At 45.3% G+C, this 22361-nt stretch overlaps 1 protein-coding gene across 25 annotated transcripts in view; it reads right to left on the bottom strand.

Moving 5' to 3' along the window:
• EIF4G3 (eukaryotic translation initiation factor 4 gamma 3) overlaps positions 1-22361 on the bottom strand; it is a 143256-nt gene that overhangs the window by 119297 nt on the left and 1598 nt on the right. For 4 of the 25 annotated variants that reach the window (XM_085558435.1, XM_085558439.1, XM_085558448.1 and 1 more), the window contains exon 1: positions 1-22361. This exon is cut by the window's left edge. The exons of 19 other annotated variants lie outside the window; for them this stretch is intronic. The gene's annotated coding sequence lies outside the window, so the exon portion shown is untranslated. 2 more of the 25 variants (XM_085558446.1, XM_085558458.1) reach the window with 1 other exon arrangement.

The following is a 22361-nucleotide window of genomic DNA, read 5'->3' as shown; positions in this document are numbered from 1 at the left end:
TGGTACACATCCAGGAAAGCAGAGGCTCTTGAATGGAAAAATCTGAGCACTTTTCAGAAACCTCTGAGGGGCATTGGGAACCTTAGATAAACTGAGCTATGGAAACACCCACACGAGGCTGATTACTGCACAGCAGGCACTGAGCTGGGGCCAGTGGCCAAGGGCAGAAGGAAACACTGAGGCACAGAACAGTGCTCGAGCAAAAAAAGTTACAATTTCACCATGCAGCTCCTATGAAATAGTGAAAAATTGATTTTATTATGGATAAACTGATTGCCACTTTGATTATTTTCATTTTATGTCAGTTGGCCTGATCTGCTACTTTGGAGCTACTGAAATCAAGACTGAACAATCAGCTTTTGCATGTTTTCCCAGCTCCTGGGTCTCTCATGCTCTTGTTGCAGAAGGACAGGGACTCCCATATGAGCAGGAGTTAACTATCATCATAATCATTGTATGTTTTCCTTCAGTGGCATTAACCTCCTTGGCTCTGGCCATCAGAAGAACAGCACTTGACTGCAGAACAGATTTTCTGTTTCGTGACATCTGCAAGAGCATCAGAATCAGTCCATGAGTAACAGCTGTGATGTGTCTGCCTCTGATTCCACAACAGGAGCCAAGGTCCCACCTGGAGCTTCCACGCAGCCCTGGAGCACCTCTCTTCCTTGTTCCCAGCCGACCCCTGAAGCACAGTGACCAACCCAAAGTGTTCCCCAGACACTCTTTCACAATTTTTGCAAGCACAGGGACGTCTCCTCTGTAACCTCCTGGAGGTGGAGCAGGAGGAACAAGGCATTTCAGAACTTCCCAAAACTGCCACAGCAAGAACAGTGAGAAACAAGGGTTGAAAGCCAAGCTGAGTGAGCATTTGGTTTGCTCTCCTTACAGTGCAATTCCTGCCCTTTCTCCTCCTCCTCCATCATGAACCAAGCGACAACCAAGGCTGGGTTGAACACCACCACTGCTCCATGCAGCTCACTCCAGCCCCTACTCTAGAGCAGAGAATCCCCAAGACAGCCTTCACATCCTGCCCTAAGGAACTTTGGTGAAGGGCCTGGAGTGCCAGGACAAGGGGGAATGGCTTCACACTGCCAGAGGACAGGGTTAGATTGGATATGGGGAAGAAATCCTTCCCTGTGAGGGTAGAAAGGCCCTGGCTCAGGTTCCCCAGAGGAGCTGTGACTGCCCCACCCCTGAAAGTGTTCGAGGCCAGGCTGATAGGGTTGGAGCAACGTGGAGTAGTGGAAGTTGTCCCTGCCATAGGATGAGCTTTAAGGGCCCTTCCAACCCAAACCACTGCATTCCGCCCACTTCTGAAGCCTGATGATTTTTAACACTGCTCAGCCTCCAAGGATAAGACGTGTACATGGATTTGTGAGCAATCCCATGGAACATGGCAATGCTTTGTTGCCTGAATTAAAAGCCTCAGCACTGAGCCTGGCACCTACACACTTTGAGGGTGAGTGAAGAGCATCACTAATGACTCTTTGCTCATCCCCAGGGGTTTAAGAGCCCAGTGGGATCCTGCCTTCCCCTCATGGCCTGGCGCCTCCCAGTCGCTGAATGAAGCACTCCTGAGCCAGCCTGCACCAGCTTCCGGGACTCAGGCTCTTCAATGCCTCCTTTGAGCAGGGACAGCTGACTTTTTCTTTGGAGAGACGTGGGTGATGGTAGAGCATAAGAAATGGGTATTTATGGCATTTGGGAAGGATGGGGTTCTCATCCCCCCAAAAGCTTTTGAAACCCAGTAGCTACTTAGTAAAAGGAGAAAACAGCATCGCCAGATTTTCCTTAAGCACCTGAACTGTGGTTCTCTACCCCACTCCCTGCACTGATTTTGGTACAAGGTCATGACAAATCATCCGTATCCCCACAGAATACATCTCCATGTACCTATTTCCAATGATGTTCAGACAGTCAAAGGAAAAAAAACTAACAATATAAACAGACCTCAAGAGGACAAATACCTGAAACAGAACCATGAGCATGAAAAGTACTGTGACAATTAGTAAGAGGGTGTGAAAAAACAGGCTAGTTCTTATTGCCTAGAAGAGAGCTGGAGCTGAAAACACACTGGTGGGAAGGGAAGTTAAGGAAGAGAATGGAAGGACCCAAACAAAAAGGAGTTGATCCAATTCCCTCAAAGCCCAGCAGCTGGGTGCAAATGCAGCCACTCTCAGTACAAGCCCCACAGTAAAACAAAGGAGCAGCTCCTCTTGGCACAGTCCAACTCATCTCCTGCATTCCATGTCAGGGAAACAGAAAAGCTTTCTCCAAGATCAGCCCAAATTGGAAAGGTACCACTGCCTCAGCTCCTGTGGCATTTTCATCACCCCCCAAATCAAACAGATGCATTTAACAGGCCGGGTTCTTCTGCTCCAGAGGCCTCTGCGGGTGTGTCTGCCAGGTCAGCTAACAGGCGTGCAATGGGATTTTGAGTTTCTGGACAGCAAAGGCTTAAGGGACTAAAACAGGGATTGTGCCTTCCCATGGCTGACAGAGGGACAAACTCATATACTTTAGAGGATCAAGCATCACATAAGTGTGGTCAAGATCCCTCCTAACTCAGCTGCACCAAACCCCTCCCAGCCATCCCGGAGCTACCTCTGCACTCTGACAACTCTCCCACTGTAATTAATTATCTGATTTAAGAGTTCCAGGCTGATGGTTCTGCATTACAAAAACCTCTCTTTACTCAAACCTAATCAAACTGAGGTTGAGCACTGGTGTAGTAAGTCTGGAAGCACAGCCATGTCTGTCTGAGCACAGCACGTGCCTGTAGAAATCACCACAAATATCCAGCACTCCAACATCAAAGATGGGAAAAGATGAGCAATAAAAAGGGTACCCAAGGTCAAAGCCAACACCAGGGCTGCTAAACCCAAGGTTTTTATTAGAAAAAAACCTTCCTGAAAGACTTGCAGAGGAAGGTGGCAGATTTCCTCCCAACAGAAAGAGAACCAACATCTGAAAACCTGCATTTCAGCAGCCGGAACACAGCCATTGGGTGGATTTGTGCCACAGGTGATTCTGAAACACACTGTGGTTTGGGTGGCTTTCGGGGTAGGGGGGATTAGAAAAGCACTCCTTGCTTCAGTCAGGGCTATGTGTATACCAAAATCCAGCTCATTTGGTCCAGTTCTGAGGTCTAAACCCTCCACCACTGAACCAAGAAGTGTTTTACTCACTGAAGATGCCAAGGACACGGCTAACTTTTACTTTGTTGGCTAAGTTTGGGCATATATTTTAAATAAACTATTAAGAAAGGACAATTTGAGTGTTGTCTCATGGACACATCTCACACTTTTTAAGCAAAAGCAAAGGCCCCAAGGGCTTCAGATTCATTTCCCTTTTGATTTACAAGCCCCTACATTTATTAGCCTTCTGGACATGTGGTGAGGCCCATACTTCGTACAGGAAACTGGAAGGAATTCAGACAAGGCTTTAGTAAAAGTTCACACTCCCCCTATTGGGCTCCACTACCACACAAGGATTTTACCCCAGGCACTAAGTTCCAAAGCTTAAAAAAAACCAAAAACCTGGAGCCAGACCCTGTGACAGGAATAACAGAATTAAGACAATGCTTACCAAGGCATGAGGAGTGTTTGCATTGCATGGTCGACCAGTTGTGAAGTTGTTTCTGGATAAAGTAATCCCTTCTGGGTAATTAATGAAATATTAGTGCCTTTTTTGGTCATAGAATCCCAGAATGGTGTGGGTTGGAAAGGCTCTTAAAGCTCATCCTGTTCCATGCCCTGCCAGGGGCAGGGACAGCTTCCATTATCCCAGGTTGCTCCAAGCCCTGTCCCACCTGGCCTTGGACACTTCCAGGGATGGGGAGCTCTCTCCAGGATGGAGTACACTGCAACCAGACAGATCCACATCCTCCAGACAGGAGGCAACAAAACATCAACTTAGGGGATTCTCCCACCTTCCATCCCAATGTTGCTGTACCTATCTGAAGTTGGTTTAATTTATTTAAGACTATGGATCTTCAAGCCTTCAAGTCCTTAAAAATAAATGTATGCAAGGACGGGTACTTTCTGTCAGTGAGGCACGAGCTGGATGAGGGGGAGTGATGAGCAGTTGTGTCTGGGGTTACTTTTTCCAGCTTGAAAGTGTATGCTCAGCAGCCATCTATTGAAAAGTTTAAGCCATTCTCCATTTGGTGAAGAAAAAACATCAGTCATGCTCTCTTGACAAGGATTTTTTCCATGACCTGCTCACACCCCTCCACATGTCAGAACACTGTTTTTCTCCCTGTTTGTCACATATTCATATGGAGGGTTCTGCTATCCTTTAAAAGGTGCAGAGATATAGCCTCACTTCTCCCAGCTTCACAATTTGTGTTCCAGTCAGGGCAATGGTAACCAAAGTTGACCCAGCTTTACACGCCATCAAAAATTGGCTCAGAATACCAAGACTCCAACTATTTCTAGGAAAAAAAGCTTCACTGAGGTGCTTTGAATCCTGCAACAGCCTTCGTGGTAATCTCTCAACTGCTGACACTACCTCATGTGAACAATCAAACTCATCCCTGTCCCGTTCTCCTGGTTTGTTTCACCCAACAGTGCATTTGATTTTGGGGTACAACTCCCCCCAAATCTGCCCATCTTCAGGATAAAAAACAACCATTCCCCCTCCATCCTCACTCCCAGTAGCATTTAGATTTATTTCTGCCTGCCTGCTATGCAACAGTCCTATCCATCAGCTGCTTCCTAACAATTTATTTCCAAGAATTAATTCTGTAGTGGTGTCTCATAACGATCAGAGAGCACCTACCAGCACCTTTCAGGTTTATTACCATGGAATTGGAAAAGTAGCTTTGCTTTTGGTCTTCTCTATGCACTGGTAAGAAATGCTGACCTAGGAGATTCTCCCACCTTCCATCCCCATGTGGCTGTATCTATCTGAAGTTGGTTTAATTTATTTAAGACTATGGATTTTCAAGCCTTAAAGCCACTAAACTCACAACCCCCTCACACAACAGAGTCAGTCTGCGGTGATGCCGAGCGAGTTCCCAAGTGTTGCACGGCACCTCCTGACTCGGCGCTGCCACTTAGCAGAGCAGCTGTTTTAGTAAATGCTTACGTCTTCAGCTGCCTAATGCAGTAACAAAATTAAACAGGACAACATGGAGCCTAATCCAGCAGGGTGGGGGAAAGCCAGTTAGTGCTCCCAGGGCCTGGAACAAGGCGCCGGGCTCCGTGCGCAGGCGCTGCCCCGCCACGCTCCGCTCGGGCACGGATTTGCCAGGATCTGTTTACACAATCCACTTTTCCCTGCGAAAGGCATGAAAGAAAATACTCTGCGGAGAATCTAAGAGGCAACATGTTCTCTCTCTGCAGCTTTTTGCAACTTTTCCTGCAAACTGAGCAAACAAAATGAATTCAGAACTATCAGTGCTGCTCCGGAGCTGCATTAACAATGAGCGTGAGGCTGCCCGGAGAGAAAGGGGGGACTGAGCGCATTAACAAAAGCCCAGAGCGCGCTGGCTGTGGCCAAAGCAGGAGCCTGAAAGGCTCCTTTGTCTCTCTGGTCAATGCAAACCCATTCAGCGGCCCATAGACAGCAGAAAGAAAGTGAGGGTGGGAGGAAGAAGAGTTCTGTCTCTTTAGGGGACGTCTCCTCAGCTGCCAGGCTGCGAGGCAGAGCAGGGACTCGCATGGACACACAGCAGCGTCCCAAGCGCCCGCAACGCCGGCATTGTGCACAACAAATGCCCACTGAGGACATGATCTGCTCACACCCAACCTTCCTCCACCAAGGGACACACATTCCAGGAACTGGACATCTAGTCCCCAAAAAGCCTCCAAGTGCAATATAAATAGTAAGTTATAGAAAATAACCCCCTGTTTCTGAGTCTGCTGGCTTTTCTGCAGTCCCTTCCTCCCAACAATGAGCTATTGTTCCACTCCTGGGACTAAGGAAATGTTTGTGTTCCTTCTCTGAGTCCTTTACATTTAGAGACTTGCTCCTCATTTCAACATCATTCCCCACCACACTAAAAACACCTGGCCTGTCACAGTTCAAGAGAAAACACATTCAGTATTGACTCCAGCAAACAAAACTAACACCCCCTTCCTCGTTTTCTTCGTGCTACCATAAAACTCAGCAGAGCTCAACAGCAAACCAAAATATCTAGAAATGATCAAAGGAGGAGGGTCCCAGTTGGTACTGGTGCCCCATTTAAACATGGACACATGCGACCACCAGTCTGAAAGGCAGTGATAAAGGTGAGCACCACCTCCAAGCATCTGATGCTTGCTGGGTATGTTTCTCCTCCCAGATGTTGAAGGAAGGGTACACACACTCCTCACCTTGGCCACACAGCTGCCAACACTGGGAAGGTCCATGAGGAAAGATCTTCCATGTGGTGGAAGAGGTGGCCATCATGGACTTTTTGTGGGCTGCATGTCCCAAGGAACACAAATACTCTACTATAAAAACCCAAAGCAATGAATTCATGCTGGGCTGCTCCTCTCCTCTCCCAAACTGGGCTCTTGCTGCACATGGGAACATCTGAGCAAAAAGCAAAGTTTGAACCTTCTGTGCTTCAGCAGAGCCAAGGTTTTGATGCAAACATAGACTCTAGCAAGAGATTTCTGCAGGGAGTCTCACCCATGTACACAAGAAACATTTAAGTGAGCAAAACCAATAAAGTATGTATTTCCACTGCTTTAATATTGATCCATCTCATCACACCAGGCTCATCCTGCCCTAACCAGGGAGCTCCTGCATGTTCCACACACAGGACACACAAACTGGCTCTAAGGAAACTGGCTCCATTTCCCTTCAGCAGACTGTCTTGGGATAACCACACAAAAGGCAAAGCTGCCTAAATCCTGTCCTTTTGCACCACCCCATGAGCTAATCCATATGCTGCGTTTAAACCTCACTTTCAGGAACTCCACATCTATTTTTGGAGACGGCCAAGGGGCAAGATATTTCTGTATACAAAGAAGAAAGCTAATTTATTTTTGCCTAAAACACAAGGGTTTCTTAATTGCAAGCACAGGAACAACTTCTGCAAGAAGAGCTGGTAAAGATAAAAACTTTCTTCTCCCTGTATTGCAGCTGAACCAAAAAGGAGAAAAACCCCGCCAGAACCACAGGTTTAATTAAACTGATTGACAGCCCATTCACACGGGCCACAGCTCCCACAGGATGACTTTTCCTTTCAGGATTTTTCAATATAGAAAAGACTCCTGCTCTTCACCATTGAGATAAAGATCTTTTAAAGGTGCTGATCTGTTGCTTCATTGGAAAATGAAGGAAGATCTCATTAAAAACAGCCAATTGTGCAAAAATGTTACTGTTCTTCAGGCATCCAGAGGGGAAATCCACTCAGAGGGAGCAAGCCTGGAGACCTATCCAAACACACCCCTGGCAGCACAAAGAAGCATTTCAGACACACACATGCTCATACTCACACACACACTCCTGCCACTCTCTCCTCCTCCAATGCAGGAATATTTTGTGCTTCCTTTGTTTCCTCACAGGTGGGGAATGGCAATATAATATAGAGTAGGCAGCTGGGGAAAAGGAACTACATACAAAGTCCCTGGCACAGTGAACAGCCATAGACCCGTGGCTGCTGCAGAAGTGGGAATTTACAGCTGCTCTTGCAGCATATCTTTTGTTTTTCCCTTTTTTTTTTGGTCAGGTCCAATACTCTCAAGTCCAATTATCAGAACACCCTCAAAAGTGAGAAAGAATGAAGAAGCAGAAAAAAAATAGAAAGTTATCCTTGGGGCATAAAAGAAAGTGATTCCTGTGGTTGTCTTGTGCAGGGCCAGAAGTTGGACTTGATGATCCTTGTGAGTGCCTTCAAACTCAAGATATTCCATGATTATCTGGCATGAAATCAGATAATTCTTTGTTCACTCAAAACGCCTGTGAAGGCAGCAGCTGCTACAATACACAAGCTTGAAGCCAAAGTCTAAAGAAATGTGGAAATAGAGAACAAACAAAGAAAAAAAATCCCTCAAACACCTACTGCAGATTGGCAATGACTTGGGTTTCCACTGGCAACTCTGGCATGATGAGTAGTGATGGGATATAAATAGGAAATTCCTTTTCACCTTCCTAAGGTAGAGCTGTTGTTCTGGTCATTGAGAACAAACCCAGAGAGTCAGTTGTATTTATTTATATTTCAAATCACAACATGCACCACACAGCATTAAATACCAACTCCTTACTCCAAAGCTTTAGTGTTGGCACCATAGATAAGAGAACATCAATAATCCACAGCAAAGTACACCCTGTTTCCAGATAAAGCAAGATGTATTTGTTCTACTTAATTCTGCTTTGTACAGTCCAGGGAACACAAGTTTTGAGACGCAATTATGAAATGCCAGCATTTAAAATCAATCTATGATAAGAGTTAATATAAGAACCAAAGGAAAAATAAAGCACTTCTCAAATATGCTACACGGCACACCAAGATGCTGCTTGTACCTGAAAATTCATGTGGAACAAAATTAAGACTTAAGAAAAGCCACACAAAAACCTCATTAAGGTGCTTAGGGCCACTAGAAGAGCTCCAAGTGTAGATACCACTGAGCAGATGGATTTAAGTCCCAGCTGTTGGGCTTTCCTGCTTTCAGTACAAACACTGCAGCCAACACTCCAGGTATAAACAGGCTTAAAGGGACAAGCAACACAAGCAAAACGGGTTAACCAAATGAGCTTCTTCAAAGCATCATCTGTAGAAGTTTCCTGGTTTTATGTTTTCTGCTTTTACTGAGTAAACTGCAAAGAGGGTGATGAGTGTTTTGGGTATAGAGATACTACAATCTCTGTTCACTGACCTCACTCCATTTTGCAGCTGCCCAAGTAAACTCTGAGAATGGGATGATGTTAAAATATTGTCCTGTACCCTGGCACCATGCAAAGTGACTCCAGAAACTGCTTTTGCCATGGAAATGAAAGTCTGCCCTCTGATCCTACCTGCTCCTAAAGCTTACATCAGGCAGCACACCTGAGGCCTCTCAAGAGGACTTTCTCTCATGGGTAACTTCACATACTGACCGCTCCCACCCTGTGGTTACACTGACCCAGAAATCCAAACCTACAAATGGACATCCTGAGCACTGCAAGGGCAAGTCCAGCCTGGGAATAATGCAGAAAAAAGTCACAATTCCAGCTGACAGATGAACAACTGCTAGCTTGAGGGCACCACGTGATGAACTATGCAAGCTTTGGCCTTTTCTGCCCATTGAGACTGAAGGTTGCAAAGGGAAATTGATATTATTACTAGACACAACCAAAATTACAATATCATGCAACACCTGGAGCTGATCTTTACTTTTCAGTCCCTATAAAGACTATTGTGTCACAATTCCCTTGTATCTAAGGTGAATTTAGCGAGACAGCTGCTCTGATTGTCTCTGCAGTCAGGACATGTCAAGAAAGTGAGGAAGCTCCTTTAAAATAATTTTGATTCATTAACCTCCCATGCAAGTGACCCCACTTTCTTCCACTCAATCCTTCTGCAACCTGGCTTCTCTGGAACAGCAATGAACAGCAAACAGCCTCAGCTGTTTCTCAGAACCACAGAATGGTATGGGTTGGGAGGGACCTTAAAGACCATCCAGCCCCAACCCCCTGCCAGGGCAGGGATGTTCCTCCCCAGAGCTGTTTCCACTTCTCCCAGCCTATCACTGTCTCTTAGGCTTTAATCCAGATAAAATTCCTGATTTCCTGAGCTGAAGATAGAAAGTTACAGCAAAGAAACAGCTTTGTTCTCACCTTTAAGCAATAGAAAATAAAATACTCAGTCGAACCTCAGTTACACCACCCTGCAAGGTGACAAAGGATGGTTCTGCAGTGCACCACAGAGGGGCAATGCCTTGAGCTGGACAAGACCTGCTTCCCTTGAGGCACCCACCAAAAAAACCAACACAGGCAAAAAGTTCAGGACCTCACACTATTACACCAGTGGCAACAAGGGCAGAGCTTTAACTAAGTGATCAAAAGGTGAGGTTTAGTGCATCACCAAATGTTTCTGAGAATCATGGAAGGGACCCACAAGGATCAGAGTCCAACCCCTGGCCCTGCACACACACCCCAACAATCCCAGCCTGTCCAAAGGCTCCTGGAGCTCTGGCAGCCTCGGGGCTGGGACCATTCCCTGGGCAGTGCCAGCACTCTCTGGGGAAGAACCTTTCCTGATCTCCAGCCCAAACCCCCCTGGCCCAGCTCCAGCCCTTCCCTGGGTGCTGTCCCTGCTCACAGAAGAGAGCAGAGCTGTGCCTCCACAGCCCCTTGGGAGGAAGTCAAATACAAAACAAGGTGAAGTCCCTCTATCAAAAGCAGCTCAATGTTTTTGCTGATATATCTGAGCTGTATTTTGGGTGACAACCCTCAGTGCTGCAGTGGAATCCCCTTGCTCTGATTTGCCAAGCTTTTCACGACATGTTTAGCATGGGATGTAGCTGCCAGTACCAAACTGGAGCAGATCCTCTCTGCCCAATGGCATTTGGATCAGTCTGCCTTCAGAGCCATGGTATGGAAAACCTGGGGAGCAGCACATCCCAATCCCCACCTAAAAATAACTGCATTCCAGGAGTGACAGTCAATTCTAACTCTATTACTCAATCTTGATTAAATCTAACGTTCAGTATATTTCTTAATCAACTTGCCTCAAGTGACTACCTTAAGGTTAATCTCTCAAAGCCTTTTTCAGGGGAGAGAAGATTCTTCTACCATCTGAACACAATGAGGAGCAGGTAGAACATGAAAATTATTATCCACAAAGCTTGTTCTTTCCAAAAATATTTGGCAAAGCACTGGGTTGGGATTTTTTTGTCTGTTTCATATAAACACGATGTAAAAAGAAGTTAAAACAAAGTCTCAAAAATGCCCTTCAGCATTTAAAAAGGATCCAAAATCAGAGGAAAGAAAGCATTCTGAACAAGGCATTTCACAGCATCATGCAGCAAAAAAAAAAAAAAAATGTCCTTTGGATACTTTTAACTGCATTTATTATTGCAATTAACGACAACAGAAGGGAAAATAAATCCAGTACCTAGCAGAGAGATATCTTTACACTGCTTTCCTTGAAGAAGTTCTCCTAGAGCAGCCTTTTGCTACCAAGCATTGGGTAAGTGTTAAAATCCATATTTATAGATGGAACAATAGTATGCCAGCTCCCAGACCCCTAAGCACGCATGGAGGCACCTCTGCACACTGCAAACCTCCCTCTGGAGACCATGGAATGCAAAGGGGCTGCCAAAAACCCTCCAGATGCTCAGGAAGGCATTTCTGCCCCAGCTGATAACAGTCCCCACAAAGCCAACCACACCCACCTCTGGCCTGGCAGCTCCAAAGTCCTCCCTGACCTGCGACAGTAAAATGATCCTTGCTTGAAACAGTTAAATATGGAAGTGAACAGAATAATGGAATCCCAGAATGGTTTGAATGGGAAGCAACCCTAAAGCTCATTCCAACCCCTGCCATGGGCAGGGATGCCTCCCATTATCCCAGATTGCTCCAACACCCATCCAACCTGGCTCTGGACACTTTCAGGGATCCAGGGGCAGCCAAAGCTGCTCTGAACATTGCAGAAGGGTTGGGAGGAAAAGAGATGTACTAGGAAAAATTCCTGGGTCACTTTTTCAAGCAAAGCCACCAACCAAACTAATTTCAACCATCCTTGGGGAAAATGGAAGATGCTCATCCCAGATGGTGGTCATAACCATCACTCCCAGAGAATGAGAAGGAGTCTTCAGAGTGAAGAAACTACATTGTTCAAGAAATGAGGGAAAAGCAGGAATCTCTAATAGGAGACATGCATTCAAAGAAAAACATCACACACACAAAATTCCCAGGCAGTGGCCAAGGAAGGGCCAGGGCAGACAGAGGCAAATCTGACATGAGGCAATATCAGAGTCAGAACTTGTAATGATAATTTCATTTACTGAATTTTCAAGGGAAAAAAAGAAAAAAATAAACCCAGTACTGGTCTCACACTGAACAGTAGCTAAACAAGGCTAAGACAGAGCAAACCTCCTGGTAGATGCTGTAAAAATATCCAAAGCAAGGCTGTAAGCAAGCTGCCTTGATGGAGATGACAAGGAGTGACTGGGAGGAGACAGCCAGAGGGAACAAGGCTTTGATCTGCTGTCTGGCCAGACACACACACCAGCCTACTCCTTTCTGGAGTAACTTTGGCTTTTGGTCTATTCCAAAAGGAACAGAGATGGTTCTTCAGCTGTTCTCTGCACTTTTGGCTGCATCAGATGCTTGTACACATCTAGTCTGGCAGAAAAAAAAGAGGTTTTTTAATAAAATGCCACAGAGCAGACACCACAGTTGAAGTCACACCCATCTTCCACCTTTCGCATTCTGAAATGCAGCTCCAGATACGTAAGTTATTTTCAAATACTCCTGAATTTCAACCACTGAGCTTAAAAGAAAATCACATCAAGCAGCCAAACCAGGTACTATGTCACACAAACTGAATCACAATCCAGTGAAAACGAAGGTCCCCAAACTCAGTGTAGCTGTCCCCTGACTAGCAGCTGAAACAGCAGTTTCTGGCCTGATACCAGCTCAGGGAGAGGGAGGCAACCTGATAACCACACTTTGGGTATGTGCTGGGAAGCCCCTGCCACTGCAGCAGAGGACGCCAAATGGGAAACAGTCCAGTCCCAACAGCCCCACAAGGAAGAGAAAATTTGGATTATTTGGGTCTTGCTTCCTTCAGAGCAGTTACTTAACACACACACAGAGTCATTTCTATACCAAGTTTGCCCTACACACACATAACCAGGTAAGAGCATTAAAATTACAAGAGCCAAAGCAGACAGGGCCAGGTGATGTAACTAAAAAGGCACAAACAGAGCAAGGCAGAGCAGGAGGAAAAGGATTCCATCACAGAGAAAGATTCACAAGCTTTTATCCAGCCCTTATTTAGCTTACAGCCTGGAATAAACTTCTGTGTGGGTATGAGAGCCTACCTTCCCTCATGCTGAATTCACAAAGTAAAACCTCCCAGCTCTGGCTCCCCTTCAGCACCAGCAGTTACTGCAGCTGGGGCACATTTTTCCACCACCAGAGAAGACAGTTCCCATGCAGACATGAGCATTGCAGCACTCATTCATGGCAATCTTCACCCAGGAGTCTGAATTACTGGGAAGTACTAAAAATCAGCTCATTTTTCTCTTCCTGTGCATGCCATTAACACAGAACTGCCCCTGCCCACTCACCTCAAACTTTGTGCCCTAAAACCACAAATAAACCACTCCAGCTTGCCAGGCTTTACCCCCCACATGTCACTGCTCCACAGGGACAGCCCCTGCTTGTGTCCTGGGAATAGGGGACCCTGCAGCAGCATCCATCCATTTCTGAGCCAGGCTCTCCATCTGTATGATAAGCAGGAATATCAAACAGCCTGGTATTTTACCATCTCATTCACTCAGCTGGGTTTCCTGAGGTGTCTCCAATACTTCACACTGTGATCTCATGGGGAAATGCAATGCTCTGCTGGTCACTTTGTTGTGGTGACACCAGCGTTGTTACCCAGAGCGATGGTCCTTCCATCAGCTGAGCAAGGAATTCTGGAAGGATGATTCTCCAGAGTGTTGATGCTCATTTCCATTCCCAGTGCTGTAACTCCTCATAGTTTTTGGCCCATAATTTTTATTTCAGCAGTTCATCAACATGACATGAAATCCTAAGTACCCTCTTGCCACATGTGGAGCTTACGACTTCACCTGAACTAAAATTCTGTGTCATACAAAATGATATCCAAGCTGGCATCCAGGGAGGGCAGAGCAACACATCTTACACTGCTGCATGAAAACCAAAATTCACAGAGGGCTGTAGGTAGGACGGGAGCCCTGAGCCTCCTCAGTTCAACCCTCTGCACCTCTAATTTCCCTCATAAAGAATCTCAGGTGCACACTTCACACACACCTCTGCAGAGGAATCCAAGAAAGAGTAACAGCAATGATATATTCACCACACCAGGGTCTGAAGATGAGCAGTAAATCAGTCTCTGAGCATTTTCCATTAAAAGAAATCCTGGTTTTCTTCCATTGGTTCAGCCTGTTGAATCCAAGGCTAGGTTGGATGAGGTTTGGAGCAACCTGGTCTAGTGGAAGGTGTCCCTCCCTGCCTGTGGCAGGGGGTGGAACAGCATGAGCTTTAGGGTTCCTCCCAGCCCAAACCATTCTGGGATTCTATAGATTCAGGCCACAAACAGGGATAAAACACAGAGGGAAGGCTACAGCTGCTGCAGTGCTCTCTGAAATGATGCCACACAGCTGAACCAACACAGAGGCAGTAGTCAGTGAAGACGCACCTGATGGACTATCCCAGATGGGAAAGAAAGGAAAGTTCAGGACCTGTCCCTGCCTGGTTGCTGAGGCCTGTCTGCACCATCAGGACAACCCATGCCTCACCAGAGGTACCATGATTCCTTTTCTGAGGAGCATAAACCCCAGCTGCACCAATTTCAGACTGCACTATCTCCACAGCCACAGCAGGGCTTTAAGATTGAGCTTTCCACCTACAAACACTGCCCAGACACTTGGATTTCACCACCACCACAGCCACAAGTGCCATCACCACCTTAAGCATGGACAGGGAAGCTCTGAGGACTGCGCTGGTGAGCAATGCTATTTTAGCAGCCTTTTTTTCAAATTAACCATAGTTAAGACCAATGTTGTGGATGGAAAAAATAACAAGTATTTTTCCCTTAAATGCTCATGTTTTGGAACACTGCAGGACAGGAATGGATCGAATCAAACATTTCTGTTTATCCCTAGCACCTCTGACATTATCAGGGGCTGCAGTACAATTTGCTTCCCAAAGTAGTTGGAATACACTTCATCTTCCTCCTTTTTCCCCACAATCCAGAGACATTTTGGACCCACTCACAGCCAGTGTGGATTATACAGATCTTTTGTCTCCCATTCCTAAGCAGAAACACCATCTTAAGCACAACATCATAAAAGCAAGGATGGAGCTAGACCACAAGAAAAAGTAATCCAAGCCTGAGGAGTGAATTCTCCTCCTCTGAGGGAATATTTGCAACCCTCTTCTCCCAGCAGAGGAAATTCAGCAGAGTTTTCCAAGTGCTTCCAGAGCATCAGTGACCTTTAGGAGTTTTAGCTCAACCAGTGAGACCTCAAGTGACTCCCTGATGGAGACCAAGACTTATCCCTGCTTTCAACACTTCCAAGCCTGGCTGCATTCTTCCCTCAAAAACTCCTTTCAAACAACAAGACAGAGCTGACCTGACAATAGAGACACAGCTCTCCCCACTCTGTGTTTGTCCTGCTCTCTTGTTTTATTGCTATGCTCCATCTCCTTTCTCCACGCCCTTCCCAGGTTGATTAATACTCATCCTGGACGATCAGATGTCTGGTAATTCAAGCTTTTACAGCGCTCCACACTATAACTCTCTGTAAGGCTCACACATTTCACCAGAAAGCTTTTTGCTGACTGTTCCCACTCCTGACATCCCAGGCATTCAATAAGACATTCTGGACAGGGGTCCTGGCTATAAAACGCTCATGTTCTTCGGCTGCCAGGATGGGAATTTGGTGACAGTACAATTCATTCATTTATTTAATGATCCTAACATCAGCCTGAGTGGATGAAGTGTGCTTTGGCTGCAGCAAGGCACGGAGGGGGCTGTGCCAAGGGCCAATTGTTTTGGTGAATGCTGGTGACACCAGGTACTGCTGCCACAGCCACCACTATGAGATGGGGTATCTGGGGCAAAATGGGAATCATTTCAAGTTAAACATGGTGCACAACCAAACATCGAAATATAAAGGAGTTTATTTGTGCAAATGAACTTTTTCAAAATTGAAAAAGTGTTTTGGAAAGGTAATCAATGGAATTAAGGCAAATAGCTTAAACTCATTGAAACTTGTGCTTTGTTATATTTGCATATCAGCAAAAATTAGGTCTTTTTTTCTTTTTGAAGAGACAGACGTAAAGGGACTCTGAAATAGACTTTAAAACACAACACTGAAGGAAAACATAAAACTCAAAGTTGACAGCTGAATTATTTGCATTCACAACTCTAAAATATGAAACACAGAGCCCAGAAACACTGAATATTTGGAAAAAGACTGTCCAGTGACAAGTATTTATAACTGTGTGAGCACTAGTGAGAAAGGATGACACAAATTGAAGCTGGTTTCATATTATACAGAGCAAGTAGAACTCAAGCTGTCTCCCCAGCTCAAGAAATGCTACATCCCAAAGCACCTTCCAAACAAGCCTTGCCTTGCTAAAACTGCTGAAATCACCTTCCCAGCACACTTCAGAGTTCAAGGTGCACCATGAATTTCACATTAAAAGTCACAATAAACAGGCTTTAAATGTTTCTTTGGTTTCAGTTCTTGAATTCCCCTCAAATTACTGGTATAGGTTGCTCACCCTCAACTTACAAGAGCCCTGCTGGGTTCCCTTTCCAACATAATAATACATTGAGTCAGCCCAATGATTCAGCTGTACATTGCAAAACCCAGGGTCCAGTATGGAGCCTGTCCACCACCCCAAACAGGAATTCAAGACTTCCAGGAAGTTTTCAGGCCAGATTTCAGTCTGAATTTCACATCAGATCTGACAGTTCTGTGGAAATTCTCATGGCACCTCCAAGACAGAAGGGCTGGGTCTCACCACTCAGTAAAAATGCACTGGATTTTTTTTTAAAGGTCCTTTCCTCAGGATGCTTAGGAGCCTTCCCAAGAACAGAGTTGACTAAAAAAACAAAGCTGAAAGTAGCATCACTAAAAAAGTCCTCTCCTTTGATGCAAACAGAAAGAGCCTCCTGCTTGGTCTGAAAGACCAGAGACTTCTCTCATTTTTGCTTTTTGGCAAGAGAACAAAATAAGCCCGGGAAAAGCCAGTTTCAAGGCACAGTAACTTCTACGACTTACTTATAACACATGAAAGAGGGAAATCAGTTTTCAAACCACCATTAGCAAAGCCATAGCACCTGCTCAAATGGATTTTCACCCATCACCAGTGACACAGACACTGCAATCAGACTCCTCTGACTGCTCTGAGTAACTCAGTAACTCACAGTCACCCTCACTGTAAATCAAACCAAACACACAATCATCATCTGGCAATCCCAAACAGAGCAGCCCTGCAACATTTATTAATTTCCACCTTTCAAAAGTTTTCCAAACTTGGGAAAATCTGTATTATTTAAGACCTTTAACTGCATTCATTCCTCCTTGTTTAGTGTTTTCACAGCAACAAGTGCAAACTCCACGGCTGGCAGGGAAATTTCTGTTCCCACCACATTCAGTCCACTCCCGTGCTACAAGCAGGGATGGTCTTTGTGCTTCCAAATTTACAGCTACTCCTGTGCAGATACTCTTACTCCAGAGCATGGGAGCCTCATTCCTGCTGAGCTCAAGCACTTGGAAAGGAGCAGCTGCTCGCTGCACCTCGACAAGTCCTAACCCATTTCCACACTCCACCAACAGACTCACAGAGCGCCACCAGGATCGGTCAAGGACGGATAAGTTTTACTTTAAAGACACACATTCTGGAAGCCACTTGGCTTTTTTTTCAAGTCTATCTAAAACTCTAGAAATATTTCAACTCTCACGTAGATAAAGGAAACACAAAGCTGTTACAACCAACAACTGAAACATTCTATTTTTGTTGGCAGAAGTGATTTAAACCTGATACAATCTCGGTGTGGGGAAACTTGTCCTTTTCTCTCCACCTCAACTACACAGCAAACAAAGGTAAAAACAACTCCTCAGGTACAACCGAAATACAGAGCGTGTAATTTTCCTTTCAGGAAAGAAAAAAAAATAATCATGCTGTCCCATTAACCTAGTTACATGCCCAGCAGCAATTTGACTCAAGTCCCATCAGCAACAGCATGCCATCACCTATTCCAAAAAGAGGGAGTGCGCCCTGGGACACCTTCCAAAGGTAAAGAATAAACCAGAGGAATAACATGCACCAGAAAACTTCACTCGCCTAAAAGCTCATTTTGCTCTCCTCCCTTTGATCCTTTTCTTTTTTAAGAACACATTCTATTTTCTTTTTCCAGCTGTTCCACATCATCAGCTTCTATCTGGGAGACAAAACGGAGTCCAGGGTTTGGGAGGGAAAGGTATACAGAGAATTGCTTGAAATTACAGCAAGTGTAAAACACAGCACCATGAGAGTCTCATCAACTGAATTCCCTTAAAAAACAAGAAGAAAAAGTAGTTTCTCCTGGTTCCTCCAGACCACAGGGCACACGACTCCTCCCCCCACATGTTCATGCCTTGGAACAAACACCAGTTTTCTCTTCCCCATTCATTCCAGAAAAGCTTTTGCAACTGCCAGCAACCACATTCAAGTCACAGATAAAGTTTCCTACCAAAGCAATGCCTGTAAAACAGTGATACTACCCATCTGTAATTCCCCAGAGTAAAAATTCCAGCAACTCTAATCATATTAGCGGATTTACACACAACTAAAGTTGACAGTTGACTAGGCCTGAAATTGCTGGATTAGGGGAAAAATAAAATAGGTAGGCTATCTCTGCCTTCTAAAGGGAGGTCTTCACTACTAACTCCTACTACTAAACAGAAATGGAGCAAATGCACCAGCTCAACACATCCCAATGTTTGCTAATGACAGAGAAAAGTCTTCCAGCTTGAAAATTATGGACAAAATCCATCACAGATAAAATAATAGAAAAGACAAAAATCCTTCTACGTCTCAACATCTAAAAGGGAAGTTACTTGTTCTGAGTCTCCTGTTACTCTCTCAACAACTTCTTACACAAAGTCTGCTCCCAAATCAGTGCTGTTCATTAAATACACATATATTTAAATGGATAAAGTAACCCTCTCCCACAGACTTCTGCCAGAGAACATACACAATCGTGTCCTTGGATGTGAGAAGAAAATAAGCCACTTGAAATCACATTTTTAGAATGGTTTTCTCCAAGAGAATTTCACCACAAAAATCTTACAGAGCTGGTAAAGTGACATATCTGCGCTCTAACATGATTAGCTTTTCTCATTAAATAAATTAAAGCTATTGCTGCTTGAAAGAACACTAAGATGTGCCAAGGCTGGGGAACATCAACAGGGGAGATGGCAGAGAGGGCTTAAAGCATTTTATTTTTTGGCAATACACTCCCCAATCCGTGCCCGTTCCTCCCCTGCAGAGGAGCCACCACCACAGAGCAGCAGGGAAAGTCTCTTCTCCTGCTCCGACCCTCCCAAGATGTTTGATCTCCACAGCTTCAACACTTCTAAAGAGAAACACTCCCCAGGCAACACCTCTGCCCCCTTCCTTTAATCCAGCTGAGATCTCAGAACATTCCTCCTCAACTCAGAAACACAGAGAGCAAGGGACACCTCTGATCTCAGCCTGGTCCCTCCTTCCCTCCTCTCACCACTCCTTCCCTTTTGGGACCATAATGCTCCCAACACCTTCCTCACGTGGCTGCCACTGGCATCTGGAAGGGGTTTCCAACTGCTCCAGGCCGGAGTCAAAACCTCAAGGGGAGCACTTCACACCAGAGCCACCAACACGCTCTTCAATCTGACTTTTGTGCCCAAGCAGCTTCCAAATGCCTTGTTCCTCAACTACAAACTCGTCAACAGACAAACTCCAGAAAGCACAGAGCTGCTCCCTCACACAGTCTGGGAAAACACCACTCAAAATTGAAATAAGGGAAGGAAGATGGAATTGGCTCCAAGCTTCTGGAGGGGATCACAGCAACCCAGAGACCCTGACCCTCTAGTGCATGCTGTAGATTCTCTCCTCACTAAAATTATTGGGCACTTTCTCCTACAGCTCAACTCTTGGTTCATGGAGAGACAACAGAGAACCCCACTCACCCAATCCTCCTCAAGAATCTTGATTTAACCAGATCTCCAAGGCAGGCCTGCTCTGCACGCTGACACAGGGCAAGCACTGCCAGGAACTCACCCCAACTTCTCACACAGCCTCAGGCATTCCAAAATGCCACACTGTATTTCCTGCTGTCCTCCTGGGCTTTGGGGAAGCTGCTTGCATCAAGAAGATGCCACCCAACACAGCAGGAACCAGCACAGCACTTCCTGAAAGGGACTACAGCACGGTTAGCTGAACAATGCAGGAAAAACTAAAACTAAATTACTGAGGCAATGTTAGCATAACACGTTTCCTTGTAGAGCAATGATGGAATTCACAGAGATCAGTCCCTCAAACATTGATCCTTCCTCTCGGCTTCTTGGAAAAGGAATTAACAAGGAGGAAGAAGAGAAAAAAAAAAAAATTAGTAACAGTCTGTTGACACCCACCCTGAACCTGCCACAACCTGCAATAGCCTGAGGAGTTTTTCAGAGATGTCCAATCCCATATGAAAGCAGCCACAGGGATAGATTAAAGTCAAGCTTACTGGTGCCTGCACATGAACAACCAGGAACTCCCTTCAAACGTGAGGAAGCTGGGAACAGAAAACAAAATCCTACTGACACCAGTCCTGAGCCCAGACAGTTCTGATTTGTCTGTGACTGAACAGTGTCACATTATCAGCAGCCAGGGGATGTCACCCCAGATGCCATCCATCAGCCTGGCTTACCTTTACAAGCCAATATTTGCCCACATCTAGGCTGGGAAGAAACTGGTGACCTGATTATATTGATCCACAAAATTTATTCACAGCACAGGGACTTTTGAAAGAACAGCTTAATGTAAGGCACACCAAAAAAATACTTCATTCCTAAGTGGGAGAGTAAAGAACAGGGTGGAGTGTGACACGTGTCAGAAGTACCACTGAGGTAAAACCACAAAGGCCCACAGTGCCCCTGCAGCACCTTTGTTACTGCACCTTTTTATGGAAGAAGCCTCACTCCAGACTTCACAGGAACTTGTCCTGCAGAGGCAGTCTGGCAGTCAAAGCCAAGGAGGGCAGATTGGGATTTACTTTTTATAATATCCTTTCTGTGTGTCATTTCACCCTTGCCTGTCCTTTCCACCCAAATAAGGGTCAGACTCCAACTGAAGGATTTATCCATACTTACACCTTTTGAGCACAATTTCTGCCCAAAATGAGGTTTGGCTGAGTACTCACCACTAACAGAGCCACTTATCTAACTTACTTTTACACAGGAAATTTAACTTATTGAAGCCACTGTGTTAAGGAAATTCCTCACAAGTCTGTCTTGTCTTACAGCAGCTCCAATAACTTCCTATTTAGCAGGAAACAGAATGAATCTCACATCCAGACATTTCTGTTCTTCATGTCCATCCCTTTACAGCTTCTCTTTCTCTCAATAATTATTTTCTAAAAAAATTCTTTATTTCCCCCGTATTTTAATTTCCCCTTCCTCATGCCTTGTTACATGCACATGCTGAACACTTCTCTCTCACACATTTTTTTTCCAATTACACAGATATTGTTTAATTTCATGATACATTAAGTCTGAAACCACATGTATTTCCAAAGTTACAAAGTTCACCAGTAAGAAATTGCTTTGGTTTCAAAAGCTCTAGTCAGAGAAACCTGCAACTCTTTTATCTGCTCTGAGGTAACAGTGGCTCAACAGTTGTATCAAAACATAGAGAAAAAAAAGATACCAAAGAGGGCTAAAAATAAGGCTGAACTGAGATGACCCCCTGCACTCCAGTAAATCAGGGATGAACTCTCCTCCCCGAGCTTCACTCGGAGCAGCACTGAGAGGTAACAGCTTTTGTTTATAATCAAATACAGGTTTTGGTGGAGGATAAAACCAGCCAGGGCATCTGAATAAGCTTCACCAGGACATCTGAATAAGCATCAAAAATAAAGCATTTGAATATATTCCAAGCACAGATCAGTAGTTTAGGAGTTAAGGAGAGATATCGGTCAAACACAATGTTTTCAAAACAGGCACATCTAGAAATAAAAATGAAACTGTGTCATTTTAACCAACTTGTCATATCCATCTAACACTTCTCCCTCCCTCTGTGCCTCCTGCTCACGGTGTCCAGTTGGGTCCCCAGGACAGGACACAGCAGCCCCAGATCCTCTAAGAGCTTCTCCAGGCTTTCCTTTCCAAGCCCTTTTGTTTTTAGGCTGTGCTCAGAGTAAACTCAAACTTCATCCCTCTGTGCTTCATGCAACACTCACCAAAAGCAACAGCCGCAACAGCACAGCCCCTTGTCTGACCCAGCAGGCTCCCCCCGGAGAAACACTCCAGGGAATAAAGTGTTTGGGACAGCCCAGCACCGCCCCAGAGCCAGGCAAACTGCAGCCTTCAACTGTCAAGGCATCCAAGTGCCACTTTCCCGGTAAAAAAAGCCCCTTCCCAGACAAACCAGTACCTTGCTGGAAGATCAGCAGGGCACAGCCCGTGCACGCTGATATTCCCACTCCAACTCTTGGCACATCCCTCAAA

The sequence above is a fragment of the Lonchura striata genome, chromosome 21 (assembly GCF_050655825.1).
Source record: "Lonchura striata isolate lonStrDom1 chromosome 21, ASM5065582v1, whole genome shotgun sequence".
Taxonomy (NCBI): Eukaryota; Metazoa; Chordata; class Aves; order Passeriformes; family Estrildidae; genus Lonchura; species Lonchura striata.
Note: the sequence above shows the minus strand (reverse complement) of the source record. Positions and strands in the feature narration are given on the sequence as shown.